The 10,178-nt window shown below is 53.3% G+C and overlaps 1 protein-coding gene across 9 annotated transcripts in view; it reads left to right on the top strand.

The window, feature by feature from the left end:
* Positions 1–4,473: 4,473 nt before the first annotated feature.
* The window catches only part of NSD2 (nuclear receptor binding SET domain protein 2), a 104,075-nt gene continuing 98,370 nt past the window's right edge, over positions 4,474–10,178 (top strand). For 6 of the 9 annotated variants that reach the window (XR_013533231.1, XM_078367718.1, XM_035294305.3 and 3 more), the window contains exon 1: positions 4,474–4,644. The gene's annotated coding sequence lies outside the window, so the exon portion shown is untranslated. Of the gene's footprint in view, positions 4,645–6,099; positions 6,292–10,178 lie in introns of all 9 variants that reach the window. The other 3 variants (XM_035294306.3, XM_035294298.3, XM_035294301.3) reach the window with 1 other exon arrangement.

Here is a 10,178-nt window from a genome sequence, read left to right as displayed (position 1 = left end):
ATGGGTCCCATCCTCTCATCAACATTCCTTGGTGTCAGGAAGCACTTCCCTGGCCTTTACCTTCGTATTCCCACGGCCTCTCCTTGGTGTGCCTCTGTCTGCAAATTTCCCCTTTTCATAAGGATACAGTCACGTTGGATTAGGGCCCACCCTGATGGCCACATTTTAACTTGATTACTTCTGGAAACACCCTCATTTCCAAATGAGGCCACATTTTGAGGTATTGGGAGTTAATTTTATTTTTTTATTTTTATTTATTTATTTATTTATTTTGAGGCGGAGTTTCGCTCTTGTTACCCGGGCTGGAGTGCAATGGCGCGATCTCGGCTCACCGCAACCTCCGCCTCCTGGGTTCAGGCAATTCTCCTGCCTCAGCCTCCTGAGTAGCTGGGATTACAGGCACGCGCCACCATGCCCAGATAATTTTTTGTATTTCTAGTAGAGACAGGGTTTCATCATGTTGACCAGGATGGTCTCGATCTCTTGACCTCGTGATCCACCTGCCTTGGCCTCCCAAGGTGCTGGGATTATAGGCGTGAGCCACTGCACCTGGCCAGGATAGTACATTTCTTATGATCAGTGACCCACGTTGTCACATCAGTATCCCTGAAATCCAGTTTTGGGTTCACTCTTGGCGCTATACATTCTTATATTCACTGTTATGGTATCATACAGAGTACTTTCACTGTCCTAAACATCATCTGTGCTCTGCCTATTCATCCCTCCCTGCTCTTACCCCTGGCTGTTTTCATTATCTCCATAGTTTTGCCTTTTCCAGAATGTCATGGAGTTAGAATCGTACACGTTTGTAGCCCTTTCAGATTGGCTCCTGTCTTAATCAGTTTTCTGTTGCTTATAGCAGACTACCTGAAGCTGGGTGATTCATAAAGAAAATGAATTTACTTGCTTTTGAGACAGGGTCTAACTCTGTTGCCCAGGCTGGAGTGCAGTGGTAGTGGCATAATCACCGCTCACTCAGCCTCAACCTCCCAAGCTCAAGTGATCCTCCCACCTAGCCTCCTGAATAGCTGGGACTACAGGCATGTACCACTATGCCCAGCTGATTTTTGTAGTTTTCTTCTAAATAGATATGGAGTTTTGCCATGTTGCCCAGGGTGGTCTCAAATTCCTGAGCTCAAGGGATCCCCCACCTCAGCCTCCCAAAGTGCTGGGATTAAAGGCATGAGTCACTGCACCTGGCCAGAATTTATTTCTTATAGTTATGGAGGCTGGGAAGTTCAAGGTCCAGGGGGTGTGTCTGATGAGAGCCTTCTTGCTGGTGAGGACTCTGAAGTGTCCCAGGCGTCACATGACAAGGGGGCAGAGCATACTAACAGGTAGCACAGGTCTCTCTTCCTCTAGTTATTTTTATTTTTGGAGATGGGATCTTGGAGTATTCAAACTCCTGGGGTCAAACAGTCCTCCCACCTCAGCTCCACCAGTAGCTAAGGTTTCAGGTGCACACCACTCTAACCGTAAGGATCTTCTTTTCATGTGCATCCTTGCCATCTGGGTATCTTTTTTGGGGAGGCGTCTGTGGAGGTCTTTTGTCCATTTTATTTTAGACAGGGTCACATTCTGTTGCCCAGATTGGAATGCAGTGGTGTGATCACAGCTCACTGTAGCCTCAAGTAACTCTTGGGCTCAAGAGTTCCTTCTGCCTCAGCCTCCTGAGTAGATGAGACTATGGGCACACACCACTATGCCTGGCTGATTTATTTTTTGTAGAGGCAGGGTTTCAATATGTTGATCAGGCAGGTTTCAAACTCATAGCCTTGAGATCCTCCTGCCTTGACCTCCCAAAATGCTGGGATTACAGGTGTGAGCCGCTACCTTTCGTCCACTTTTTAAAAATTTGAGACACAGTTTCACTCTTGTTGTCCAGGCTGGAGTGCAATGGTGTGATCTTGGCTCACTGCAACCTCCACCTCCCAGGTTCAAACGCTTCTCCTGCCTCAGCCCCCTGAGTAGCTGGCATGCAGCACCACGCCTGGCTAATTTTGTATTTTTAGTAAAGATGGGATTTCTCCATGTTGGTCAGGCTGGTCTCAAACTCCTGACCTCAGGTGATCTACCCACTTCGGCCTCCCAAAGTGCTGGGATTACAGGCATGAGCCACTGTGCGCAGCCATCGAGTGTTTTGACCTGCTCCATTTCCAACTTGGGCTGGCTCCCCATTCCTTAGGGAACCTGGTGGTTCCCAATTACTGGGATATCACCGTATTAATGGCAAACTTAGTGCAGACACTTGATTGGCATAGCCCAGAACTATAGTCCTGAACTGAATTCAAACGATACACCTGCCTTGGACTTCCAAATAACTAGAACTACAGGTGTGAGCCACTGTGCCTGGCTTGTGCACTTTTTTGTAAAATTTTATTTTTATTTTTGAGACAGTCTGATTCTGTCACCCAGGCTAGAGTGCAGTGGTGTGATCTCAGCTCACTGCAACTTTTATGTCCCTGGTTCAAATGATTCTCCTGCCTCAGCTTCTGGAGTAGCTGGGATTACAGGCGTGTGCCACCATATCTGGCTAATTTTTTTGTATTTTTAGTAGAGATGGCGTTTCACCATGTTGACCAGGCTGGTCTCAGACTCCTGACCTCAGGTGATCCACCCACCTTGGCCTCCCAAAGTGCTGGGATTATAGGTGCCTGCCACTGTGCCCGGCTAATTTTTGTATTTTTTTTAGTTAGAGATGGGGTTTCACCATGTTGGCCAGGCTGGTCTCCAACTCATGACCTCAGGTGATCCACCTGCCTTGGCCTCCCTAGGTGCTGGTACTACAGGCATGAGCCATCGTGCCTGGCCCCGATTTTAAAATTTCATTTCTTTATTTGTTTGGTGACAGAGACGAGGTCTTGCCATGCTGCCCAGTCTGGTCTCCAACTCTGGGCTCGAGTGATCCTTCCACCTTGGCCTCCCACAGTGCCGGCTCACACTTCTCACAGGTGAGAGCCACTGGCCTCGGCCCTATTTGAATTGATTTTGTGAAGGGGTCTGTGTCTAGCCTGATTTTTATCTTTTTTTTGCATGTGGATGTCCAGCTGTTGAAAAGCCTTTTCTCCATCGCGTCTCCTGGAGTCAAGCTCAGCTGAGTGCATTGTGGTTTATATCCAGGTTCTCTCTTCTGTTCACCGACCCGTTTGTGTATTTTTCCACCGGAGCCACAATGCGTCAATTACGGTCGCCTTCCAGTAAGTCCTGCAATACTTGTCTCTTCGCGGGGGCCACAACTCAACCCACACACGGCGCAGCACCTGTGCGGGGACGGCCAGCGCAGGCAGCGCGGCAGGGGGCGAGCTGTGCCCCTCCGGGGGCTGGAGGTGGGGTCCGGAGCGGCAGATCAGAGGTGGGCAGCCAGGCTCTTCTTAGGGGACCGCGGAGGCGCACTTCACACCCTGCCCGCCGTGACCACACTGGCCAGGCGGTCCTGGGCCCCAGACAGGCCCGGAGCTGAGCAGACGCCAAGGCTGGAGGCCGAGGGTGTCCCCGGGCCCGGGACCTGCCCGACAGAAAAGGCCAGGCCGCCGACCGCCGCAGCACCCGGAGCGGGGGCCGAACGTCCCCGAGCGGCGGGCAGCAGATCGCCCCGGCTTCCGCGGCCCGGCCCGCCCCGCCCGCGTTTTTGCAGCGTCTCATTTCCCGGCTCGCCCGCGCCGCTTCCTCCTCCTCCCCCCAGCGCCGTTCGCAGTCGGCCGCGCCCCCCAGGCCCGGCTCTACCGCAGCGGCGCAGGGCAGCGCGCCTGGATCCGCCGTCCTCCCGCAGCCGCGCCCAGCTCCGAGCCGGACCCTCGCCCGGGATGACTCGCTGTTCGTGCCCTGCGGCCGTTAGGCGGGAAGAGCACGACCCACTGCCCTGCCCCGTCGCGGCCGACCCTGTCCGCCACGTCTGTGCTGAGGCCCCGGGCCCGCCACGGCGGGGCTTCTGCGGCGGTTTCCCCACCCGTCCCTGCACTGCCGCTCCGCGGGGCGCATCCCGCGAGGCGCACGCCGCCTGCCGCCTCCTGAGGGCCCCAGGCCCCGCGCCCCTCTCCCGGGACAGGAGCGCGGGGACCAGCGCGGGGCAGCCACACGCCGAACGCCAGCCTCCGCGGCCGCGCGCCCACGGCTCTGGGGCGCCGGCTCCGGGCGGTGATTGGGCGCAGACCGTGACGTCACTGCGCGCGGCACTGGGGCCGCCCGGTCTGGGCCGGGTGCGCGCCGCTGAGTAGCGGGAGCGGGGCGCGCGCCCGGAGCTCCTCTGAGGCGGCTCGCGGGGCCCGCGGCCCGGCCCTCCCGGCACTCCAACCCCCGCCCGCCCGCGCGGTCCCCACCCGCCGCGTGCCTGCCCGCCCCGCCTGTGCGCGGCCCCGGCGCGGATTTGAAAAGCCCGGTCCGCGGGCCCCGCGAGCGCGGCAGCCAATCAGCGGCGCGCACTTTTCCCGCGGCTTCTGCGAGGCGGCGGCGGCCCCGGCGGCGGCGGCGGCGGGCGGGAGGCGCGGGGGCGGGGTCGGCGCCGCGCGCGAGAGCCTCGGCCTGGCCGCGCTGCGCCCGCCGCCGCCGCCGCCCCCTCCCCGCCCGGGCCCTCCCGCAGCACGGCCCCGGCCCCCTCCCAGCCCGCCGCTCCGGAGAGCCGCCGGCCGAGGATGCGACGCACTGCAGGTCACTAGGGCGCCCGCCCAACCGTCGCGGGCCGCGGGCCGCCAACCGCCGGGGCTGGGACTGGGAGGCCGGGCCGTGGGAGGCCTGAGGGGCAGCGGGGAGGACCGCGGAGGCCTGAGGAGCCGGGAGCGCCGGCAGGACCAGGGGCACGGAGGAGGCCTGAGGGGCCGGCGCGGGGGCCGGGGACCGGGAGGCCTGAGGCGGTTGTGGGGACCGCGAGGACCGCGGAGGCCTGAGGGCCGGCGGGAGGACGGGAGGACCGCGGAGGCCGGGCCGCGTCCGGGCAGGGGAGGGGCGGCGGCCTGCGGGCGGCGGCGGCTAACGGGGCCGGGCGGGCGGGCGGGCGCGGCCATGTTGGGCCCGGCCGAGCCCGGCGGCTGCACCTGTGCCCGGCCGGGCCGAGGCGGCCGCCTTTGTTCCCGCTGCGCGGAGCGGGTCGGGCCGGCCTTTGTGCTGCGCCCCCGGTCCGAGGCGGCCGCGGTGGGAGGGGCAGGTTGGGGTCCCCGGGCCGGCGCCGGGGCCAGGGGTCGGACCGAGGGGCGCTTTTTGTTTGCAGCCGGTGTCCGGCGTTGACACTCGCGGCGCCCGGGCGTTGGTCAGCGCGGGCGCTCCCCGGGGAGCCGGGCGGCCGTCCGGCCGTTGGCAGGTGGAGACGGGGTGCGCCGGGCCAGGGGACCCCGCTGGGGGCCGTCGGCGCGCGCCGCGCCCTGGGCGTCCTGGCCTCCGCCCGGTGTGTCCCCCTCGCCCCGGGATGCAGATCGATGGTCCTTCGAGCCTCGGGACCGGAGACGGGACCCGGCCACCGAATGCCTGGTTTTGCCCCACTCGCAGGAACCGTGGTTTAAAATCTCGGCGTTTAAAAAACGCTGGTCTCGAGTTTCTGCAGAAATAAAATGGGTGAGGGTTTTGTACAGGGCCCGCTGCGGCACGGAGCTTCCTGTGCGCCCGTGGGCTTTGACGTTCGGGCTGAAACGCTGTAAGCGCTGATGTGGGTGGATAGCGCGTGTCTGTGTGCCCTGTGCGCACGGTGCAGACCCTGGGACACGTTGGGTGGGAGCTCCTCAGCGCTGCCCCCTTCACAGACTTCCCAGCCTTGAGTTTCAGTGCTTAAGAGCCAAGACCACGCACTCACTATATTGACGCTATTTTATGTATTTTAAATATTATCAACATGGAAAATAACTTAGGAGCCATTCCATATCTGAACGTGGGACTTAAACTGTTTAATTTTCCAAAAAGGCGACGAGAGCAACGATATTTTAAAAAGCAGAATGCCGACAACATAAAGGAGGGCGGTTTCTGAGCACAGCCTTCCCTGGTGTACTCAATGTGTGCTCTCATTCCCCACAACTGATGATGGTTCAAATCTAAACTGCCAGCTGGAGGTGAAGAGGACTCATGCTCTAAGCACGATTACTTTGAGTCATTTCCTTTTCTTTCCTTCCATTTTCTCAGCCACCCAGCAACCTTCAGTTTTGGGCTGATGCTTGGTAGAGTGAGGACTTACTGCACAATTTTGAGTTTATGTAAGCTTTTGTGAAGAACTCTGATGTCTTCAGTACAAAAATCGTTCCCTCCTGACTGCATTACTACCAAAGATTCTGGCCTCTGATTCTAACAGGAAACGTTTAATTTTAAGAGTATGAGGTAATTAACTGAATTTTGAAGAATGATGGGCAGTTTATCTTATGTATTCATATGTAACATGTAAACTGATAAAACTTGTGTAGACATGCAGAACAAAATGATAAACAGGCTGTAGGTGTGACTTGGTTTGATTTTATGCAGTCAGCTTATACAGGGCTTTTAAACCAGTACCTGCTGAAATGTGGGGACCCAAATGAAGAATTAGTTGGAATCCTAGAATGAATCAGGAAAATGATTTGAATAGGTAGAAGACTACCCACCCCTCCTAACCCTGGGGGGTTTAGATGTGTACCGTCTTTTACCTATTCAGACATCTTCTCCTTCTAAAAGTTATCAGATGTTACAAAGTTACTTACATGGCAGAATGTGAACTAGTTAGTTACTTTTTTACAGTTTGAAGATTCAGTATAAAACATGTAAAAGCAGCTGGAATTAGTCTTACTAAGCTACAGGATTCTCTCTACCAAGTAAGAACTTAAATGAAAAGATGTGCTAAGATGATACTGAAGTTCATAATCCAAGCACATTTTGTCCTGTGCTATTTTATTTATTTTTAGAGACAAGGTGTGACCCAGGCGTGAGAGCAGTGGCGGTTTCAGAGGAGAGAAGTCATGGCACACTTGGGTCCAACTCTTAGGCTCAAGTGATCCTCCTGCCTAAGCCTCCTGAGTAGTGGGGACTACAGGCACACACAACCTTCCCTGTCCTTCTTAGCTGGGCAAGTGGGCAATAACCTTTTTAAGTAAATATTCACTTAATCAGAGGGAACAGAAGTCCTAAGGCTTTGTACTCATATATTCTGGTAGAGGTTTTTGGTTTTGCCTTTTTTTTTTTTGGTGGGCTGCTCATGGCCGTAGAATGCACACAACTTTGGGTAAGCGTCTTAGTCTTCTGAGCCTCAGTCTCTTTTTGCTTGATTGTAGTAAATGTGACCTTGTTCTCCAAATACATGGTACGGTGTCCTGAGTCCAGGCCTTTGTGTGGGCTGTTCTTGGGTGTGGACTGCCACTTGTCCTTCCTCTCTGAGCATAATTCATGGTGTTTTAGTGGCCACATGTGACCTTTCTCTCCCGTTGGGTAGGACTCTGTCATTGCCTTGGGTAATGCTGCCTCTGCTGCTGCCTTCTCATGCAGACACTCAGTAGGTGCTGAGTAAATGGGCAGATGGCTCAGGGCAAACAGCCCATTTTAATGCTTGTACTGGCCTGTTTGCCTCTCTGTTTTGTAAGTAATTGGGCAGAAAGGAACCCTCTGGGAGAAGAAGCTGAGTCTAGAAAGGATATGGCTGGGCTGAGGTCTGTCTGAAACATTGCAAGTATATAAGTACAACAAGTAATAGGACAGATCTCTACTACCACCAAGATAGGTCAAGAAATTTACCTCGTTGATTTCTCTATCCTTGGTCAAGATAAAATACAACGTACACAGAATACAAAAGCACGAGATGACACAGGAGCTTTAGAGGATTAGGCTCGTATTTACAAACTGTATGATTTGCTAGTTTCTTTTTTTTTTCTGAAACAGTCTCACTGTCACCAGGCTGGAATGCAGCAGCATGGTCTCGGCTCACGGCAACCTCTGCCTCCCGGGTTCAAGCGATTCTCCTGCCTCAGCCTCTTGAGTAGCTGGGACTACAGGCGTGTGTCACCACGCCCAGCTAATTTTTCTATTTTTAGTAGAGGTGGGATTTTACTATGTTAGCCAGGAGGTCTTGTGTGATCTGCCTGCCTTGGCCTCCCAAAGTGCTGGGATTACAAGCGTGAGCTTATTTTTAATGAATGGTTATTTACAGTGAGTACTTTGGGGGATAAAAAGATTTATGTTTGTTATACAGGGACTCTTTAGCATTTTATATTTGTCTATTGGTTGTTGCAATATTGCTCTTTTCTTTAGAGACAGGGTCTCACCTGTTACCCGGTGTGGAGTGCAGTGGTGTAATCATAGCTCACTGTAATGTAACACTGGGCTCAAGCTCTCTTCCCAGCTCAGTCTCTGAAGTAGTTAGGACTACAGGCAGATGCCACCCTGCGTAGCTAATTTAAAATTTTTTTTATGGAGACAGTCTTGCCATGTTGAGACTGGTCTCTGTAACTCTTGGCTTCAAGTGATCCTCCTGCCTTGTCCTCCTAAAGTGCTGGGATTATAAGTGTGAACCACTGTGCCCAGCCAAGTTCCAGTATAGCTTTTTACTTTTTTTTTGAGACGGAGTTTTTCTGTCACCCAGGTTAGAGTGGAGTCATACAATCACAGCTCACTGCAGCCTTGACCACCTGGGCTCATTTGACCTTCCTACCTCAGCCTCTTGAGTAGCTGGGACAACAGGTGTGTGCCACCATGCCCAGCTAATTTTTGTGTTTTTTGTAGCTACAGGGTTTCACCATGTTGCCCAGGCTGGTCACGAACTCCTGGGCTCGAGTAATCCTCCCATTTCAGCCTTGCATCTGGCCTGCAGTATAGCTTTTGAAGAAATTGATTGATTTAATGAAATTTGGTTTGCTAGTTAAAAAAAGTCAAGACAGATTTCAAATTCGTTTTGTTTTGGCATCTGCCTTCTTAAAACCAACTGGCCACAGGTGAGTTTTCAAAGCATCTTACTTTCTGTGATAATTAAGGGTTTCAGCAAAATATACAAGGATAGAAATTACAGTGTTGGTTAGTTGAGTAATGGCCTCAGCTCAAAAACTCCAGTAGTGGCTAGGTACAGTGGCTCATGCGTGTAATTGGAGCACTTTGGGAGGCTGAGGTGGGAGGATAGCCTGAGGCCAGGAGTTTGAGGCCAGCTTGGGCAACATAGTGAGACCCCATCTCTATAAAAATTTTTTAAAAATGGCTAGGCATGGTGGTGTGTGCCTATAGTCCCAGATATTTGGGAGGCTGAAGTGGGAGGTTGAGCCCAGGACTTTGAGGCTGCAGTGAGCTATGATCACACCACCACACTCTAGCCTGGGAGACAACACAATCCTCTTTTAAAAAAAAACAAAACCCCAGTAGTGAGACTACCCTAGTGGATGTGTAGTAAAAATACTTTTTTTCTGGAAGGAATTAGAATCTAAGTTTTGAAGTTGACTGTGTTGGCATTGAGAGAGTTGATGATGTAAATTTTTGTTTTTTTTCTGAGACGGAGTTTCGCTCTTGTTACCCAGGCTGGAGTGCAATAGCGTGATCTCGGCTCACCTCAACCTCCGCCTCTTGGGTTCAGGCAATTCTCCCGCCTCAGCCTCCTGAGTAGCTGGGATTACAGGCACGCGCCACCATGCCCAGCTAATTTTTTGTATTTTTAGTAGAAATGGGCTTTCACCATGTTGACCAGGATGGTCTCAATCTCTTGACCTCGTGATACACCCGCCCTGGCCTCCCAAAGTGCTGGTATTACAGGCATGAGCCACCGTGCCCGGTGATGATGTGAATTAAATTTGTTACGCTGTTGGCCAGTGCAGTGGCTCATGCCTGTAATCCCAGCACTTCGGGAGACTGAGATGGGCAGATCATCTGAGGTTAGGAGTTCAAGAGCAGCCTGGGCAATGTGATGAAACCCTGTCTCTACTAAAAATACAAAAATTAGACAGGTGTGGTGGTGGGCGCCTGTAATCCCAGCCTCTCGGGAGGCTGAGGCAGGAGAATCGCCTGAGCCTGGGAGGTGGAGGTTACAGTGAGCCGAGATTGCATCACTGTACTCCAGCCTGGGTGATAGAGTGAGACACTGTCGCAAAAAAAAAAGTTGTTATGCTGTTAGAGGGTCTGTGCATGTTAGCAATGTTCTTACATTTTGATGGTTTTCATATGTTTTTGCTGCTGTATTATGGAGGCTAATGATCAGAAAGTATGTTTCCAACTCCAGTTTTACTGTTTTCAGTTAATTCTCTACACACCACTTTGTCTTTCTAAAA

Source organism: Callithrix jacchus, chromosome 3 (assembly GCF_049354715.1).
Source record: "Callithrix jacchus isolate 240 chromosome 3, calJac240_pri, whole genome shotgun sequence".
In the NCBI taxonomy this organism is placed as follows: Eukaryota; Metazoa; Chordata; class Mammalia; order Primates; family Cebidae; genus Callithrix; species Callithrix jacchus.
Note: the sequence above shows the minus strand (reverse complement) of the source record. Positions and strands in the feature narration are given on the sequence as shown.